Below are 6,047 nucleotides of genomic sequence, written 5' to 3'. Positions count from 1 at the left end.
TCTGGGAGCCCTGGGATTTGGCTATCTCTTTTTTGGGGGATCCTTTTCAGGAGGTGATATGAGAATTCTATCAATTTCTAAATTACCCTCTAATTCCAGGATGCCAGGGCAGTTTTTCTTGATAATTTCTCTTTGTGTGATGTCCACATTCTTTTTTTTTGCTCTTTGTTCTCAGGCGGTCCAATAATTTATAGAATATTTCCCTGTGATCTTTTCCAGATTAGTTGTTTTTCCAATGGGAAATGTATAATTTCTTCTGTTTTTCATTCTTTTGCTTTTGTTTCTTGAAGCCTCATGGAGTCATTATTTCCAACTAGTCAAATTCTACTTTTTAAGGAATTATTTTCTTCAGTAAACTTATCTACTTCCTTTTCTATTTAGCTAATTCTACTTTTTAAGGAGTTGTTCAGTGAATTTTTGTACCTCCTTTTCCATTAGCTCAATTCTACTTTTTAAGAAGTTTTCCCCTGGCAAATTTTTAGATATCCTTTTCCATTTTTAAAATTTCCTTTACTAAGCCTATTCTTCTTCCATAGTTTTCTTGAATTTCTTTCATTTTCCTTTATTTTTTCTTCTAACTCCCTTATTTGATTTTTTAAAGTCCTTTTTGAGCTCTATTGTTAGATCTTTTTGGACCTGCAAAGAATTTATATCTTTCTTTGCTACTTCATATGTAGCTATTTTGTCAATGTTGTCCTTTTTTATGTTTGTATCTTTAACCTTCTTATCTATATAGCAACTGTCTAGAATTGGATCCTTTCTTTTTTGTTTATTTCATATACATTTATTTTGTTAATTCTTGCTTTTTAAGTTAAGCCCTGTTTTACAGATTGTAGAGGGTGGTGTCCCATGTTTCTTATGCTTGTGGTTTTGCTTCTGTTTTGTACCAGTTTGTCTCCTTGCTGGCTTGCACTGATGGGAAGCCTCTGTTGTCTGCTCTGGTGAGAGACCTCACTGCAGGCTTGTATTGAGGCCCACTAACTGCTGGATAGTCCCAGGAACAGGGGCTGCTGGATAGCTCCAGGGGTGGAACTTCTCTGGTAGTTGGCCTCTGAAGGGAAGCCTCAGTACTAGCTGGCCCCTAGGGGTAGTGCCTCTGCTGGCCAGTCAGCCTGTCAGGTCTGCATCAGGTTGGGGCATCATTGCTGAAGGGTCAAGACATTGCATGGCTCATTGGGTGCTGTCTGCTCCTCTCCCACCTCAGTGAGACAGACCTCTTGTGCTGGTTCTCCAAGCTGCCATGGTCTGGTCAGCTGATTCCCCTCTCCAAAATCTGGTGTGAGACTTTTGCTTAGGATTCAGGGAAAATTGGGGGCTACTTAGGAAAGTGGCTCCCTTACCCCATCTTGGCACCAGAAACATTTTGACTAAAGAGTGGTTTCAAAATTGCTTTCTGTTATTTGGTTCCTCCACTCAGCTATCAAATTGATCTTCATGAAGTTCAGGTTTGACCATGTTGTTCCCTAACCTCAAAGAAATATTCTTTAGAGGGAACCTTCATTTCCTCACTCAGGACTGAAACCTAACTCCCACAACCTGCTGCATTCCCACCATTGTTTCTCCAATTCCTCACCATTCTTGTTATCTTTTCACCTATAGAATATGTGTAGATACATCTTCATCTCCCTTTTGTTTCTCGTCTTCCATCTTCCCACTCATATAACCTCCTAATATATGGGGGGAGCTCCCACTTTATTTTAGCAATATCTATTTGTGTATGCTAAAGGTAGATGGTTGTTGCACAGCCCTCATGAACAGAGTGCTCGCCATTTGTCCAAAGGGCCCCAAATGGGGCTCTACGTAATTCCACAGTCATTGGGAATAAGCTATTTCTCAGTGATCCCATCTTAAAACTGATCAGTATTGAAACTTGGTGAAACCCCATCACTTGGAGATAAGAATCTTCCTGCAGCCAGGGAACTTGAACATGGCCCTTCATTTGAATAGTGGCCAATTGACATGTGATGCAGTGCCCTAAGGCTTTCCAGAGGCACCTCACATGCCATCAGCCTATCAGCCCCTATCAACACACACTACCATCTAATTTATGTGGATTACACTGAAAGCCATCCTTGCCACAACTCTTTCATCGTGTAGTTGTTGGCACAGATTGAGGCTGCTTGCTTCAGATGACAGCTGTTCATACTTTGGCTCCCAAGCATATGGATTTACTCTTGGGGGAAACGACAGGATTTAGTCTCTTTTAAAAAAAAATATTCCTTCCCTCCTAATTATTTCAGATTTCCTTAACTTTTTAGATCCTTAAGACAATTATGTCCTTTGATGATCCTTTTTTTCTTCCAAATTTTGGTTCTTAAAAAATGATGTTTAAAAACATCAGAATTTATCGCTCTGCCCTCCCTTTGCAACTCCTCATGTCTTCTTCATGTTGTCTCCTGTTTGGAATGTTTCTAAATCAGATATTCTGTTTTGTTTTCTTTTTTAAGTAATGGCCTGATATACCTGGTTTTGGTTGAAGGTTCCATTTTTTTTTCTCCTGTTGATGTTGATTTGGCTTTGCAGAATATTATTCAGGATTAACGGTAGAATGTTTTGTCATTTTATATATCTAGTTCCATTCATTTATTTCTTGGAACTGAAGAGAAATTTTGATTTACGCAAATTGATTTTCCTTCAGAGCTGAGGATCTGTCACTTGGATACTTGCAAAATTTGTCACTGGAACTGTTAACTTACTCTGTTAAGTTTTAAGCATCAATGCTTTTCCTGTATTGTTGATCTATGACTCCAACTAATAAGTATTTTTTGTTGATATTCAGAAGTCCTGGGCAGATCTCTTATAGTGTTTCTTTTAAGTATAATATTTAGATTGTGTTAGTAATCATGTTCTTCTGGAAGACCTACAATTATTAAATTACTTCTATAGTCTGGCTGTAGGTTCAGTCACTCTGGCTTCCATAAGAATTAATGTCTTTTAAAATAATATTGCCTTTTGCACCAATACAATCAAATTGTTTTCCATAAATCTATCACTTTGTAAGAGCTTTTTATCAGCTAGGCCCAAGTTACCTTTGTAGATTTTTTTTTATAAACACCTTCCATCTTAGAATCAATACTGTGTATTGGCTCCACATCAGAAGAGAGGTAAGGGCTAGGCAATGGAGGTCAAGTGACTTGCCCAGAGTCACACAGCTGGGAAGTGTCTGAGGCCAGATTTGAACCCAGGACCTCCTGTCTCTGGGCCTGGCTCTCAATCCACTGAGTCACCCAGCTGCCCCCACCTTTGTAGATTTTTAATGAATTATTCTCCCACACTATGGTGCAGCTATACTGGCATTCTTATTGTTTTTTTTATTTTATTTTATTAGTCAATTTAGAACATTTTCCCCCAGTTACAAGAATCATGTTTGTTACTGCCCCTCCCCTGAAGCCCTCATAGCTGATGCACAATTCCACTGGGTTTTACATGTGTCCTTGATCAAAACCTATTTCCGTGTTGTTGATGTTTGCACTAGGATGTTCATCTAGAGTCTACATCCCCAATCAAATCCATATCGACCCTTGTGATCAAGCAGTAATTTTTCTTCTGTTTCTACTCCCACAGTTCTTCCTCTGAATGCGGATGGAGTTCTTTCTCATAAATCACTCAGAATTGTCTTGGATAATTGCATTGCTGCTAGTAGAGAAGCCCATTACATTCAATTATACCACAGTGTATCAGTCTCTGTGTACAATGTTCTCCTGGCTCTGCTTCGCTTCTGTATCAATTCTGCATCAATTCCTGGAGGTCATTCCAGTTCACATGGAATTCTTCCAGTTCATTATTCCTTTGGGCACAATGGTATTTCATCACCAACATATACCACAATTTGTTTAGCTGTTCTCCAATTGAAGGGCATCCCCTCATTTTCCAGTTTTTTCCACCACAAAGAATGCAGCTATGAATATTCTTATACAAGTCTTTTTACTTATTATCTCTTTGGGGTATAAACCCAGCAGTGTGTGGCTGGATCAGTTCACAACTCCACCAGCAGTGCAGACCCAATTTTGCCACATCCCTGCCATATTCATTACTCTCCATAGCTGTTATGTTAGCCAATCTGCTAGGTGTGAGGTGATACCTCAGAGTTGTTTTGATTTGCATTTCTCTGATTATAAGAGATTTAGAACACTTTTTTCATGTGCTCATTAATAGTTTTGATTTCATTATCTGACAATTGCCTATTCATGTCCATTGCCCATTTACCAATTGAGGAATGACTTGATTTTTTTGGTACAACTGATTTAGCTCTTTATAAATTGGAGTAATTAGACCTTTGTCAGAGGTTTTTGTGGTGAATATTTTTTCCCAATTTGTTGCTTCCCTTCTAATTTTGACTGCATTGGTTTTGTTTGTACAAAAACTTTTTAAATTTAATCAAAATTATTTATTTTACATTTTGTAATTTTTTCTAACTCTTGTTTCTTCTTAAAATCTTTCCTTTCCCATAAATCTGACAGGTATACTATTCTGTATTCACCTAACTTACTTATTGTTTCCTTCTTCATGTTCAAGTTGTTCACCCATTCTGAATTTATATTGGTGTAGGGTGTGAGATGTTGATCCAAATCCAATCTCTCCCATATTGTCTTCCAATTTTCCCAAATGCTGGATTTTTGTCCCAAAATCTGGGATCTTTGGGCTTGTCATAGACTGTCTTGCTGAGGTCACTTACCCCAAGTCTATTCCACTGATCCTCCTTTCTGTCTCTTAGCCAGTGCCATATTGTTTTGATGACTACTGCTTTATAGTATAGTTTGAGATCTAGCTCTGCTAGGTCACCTTCCTGCACACTGTTTTTTCATGATTTCCCTGAATATTCTTGATCTTTTGTTCTTCCAAATGAACTTTGTTATGGTTTTTTCCTAATTCAGTAAAAAAGTTTTTTGATAGTTCGATGGGTATGGTACTAAATAAGTAAATTAGCTTGGGTAGGATTGTCATTTTTAGTAGTACATGTTAGCATGTACTACTCATGAGCATTTAATATTTTTCCAATTACTTAGATCTAGTTTTAATTGTGTGGAAAATATTTTGTATTTTTGTTCATATAGTTCTTGTGTTTGTCTTGGCAGATAAAATCCTAAGTATTTTATATTGTCTAAGGTGATTTTAAATGGAATTTCTCTAATTCTTGACACTGAGATGTGTTGGAAATATAAGAAATGCTGATGACTTGTGTGGGTTTGTTTTGTATCCTGCAACTTTGCTGAAGTGGTTGATTATTTCGACTAGCTTTTTAGTTGATCCTCTAGGATTCTTTAAGTAGACCATCATATCATCTGCAAAGAGTAATAGCTTGATCTCCTCATTTCCTATTTTAATGCCTTTCTTTTTCTTCTCTAATTGCTACTGCTAGTGTTTCTTGTACAATGTTAAATAATGGGCATCCTAGTTTCACTCCTGATTTTATTGGGAAGGCTTCTAGTTTATCTTCATTGCAGATGATGTTTGCTGATGGTTTTAAATATATAAGGTTTATTATTTTTAGGAAAGGCCCATCTATTCCTATACTTTCTAGTGTTTTCAATAGTAAAGAGTTGTATTTTGTCGAAGGCTTTTTCTACATCTATTGAGATAATCATGTGGTTTTTGTTGGTTTGCTTGTTGATATGGTCAATTATGTGGATGGCTTTCCTAATATTAAACCATCCTTGCATTCCTGATATAAATCCCACCTGATCATAATGAATAACTCTTGTGATCACTTGATAGAGTCTTTTTGCTAGTATTCTATTTAAGATTTTTGCATCTATGTTTATTAGGGAGATTGGACTATAGCTTTTTCTGTTTTTGGTCTTCCTGGCTTTGGAATTAGTGGCATATTTGTATCATAAAAGGAATTTGGTAAAACTCCTTCTTTGCTTATTCCGTGTCAAATAGTTTCTATAATATTGGGATTACTTGTTCTTTGAATGTTTGATGGAATTTATTTGTAAATCCAACTGGTCCTGGGGATTTTTTCTTAGGGAGTCCTTTGATGGCTTGTTCAATTTCTTTTTCTGTTATGGGGTTATTTAGGTATTCTATTTTTTCTTCTCTTAATC

Source organism: Monodelphis domestica, chromosome 4 (genome assembly GCF_027887165.1).
Source record: "Monodelphis domestica isolate mMonDom1 chromosome 4, mMonDom1.pri, whole genome shotgun sequence".
In the NCBI taxonomy this organism is placed as follows: Eukaryota; Metazoa; Chordata; class Mammalia; order Didelphimorphia; family Didelphidae; genus Monodelphis; species Monodelphis domestica.
This window is presented reverse-complemented; position numbering follows the sequence as displayed.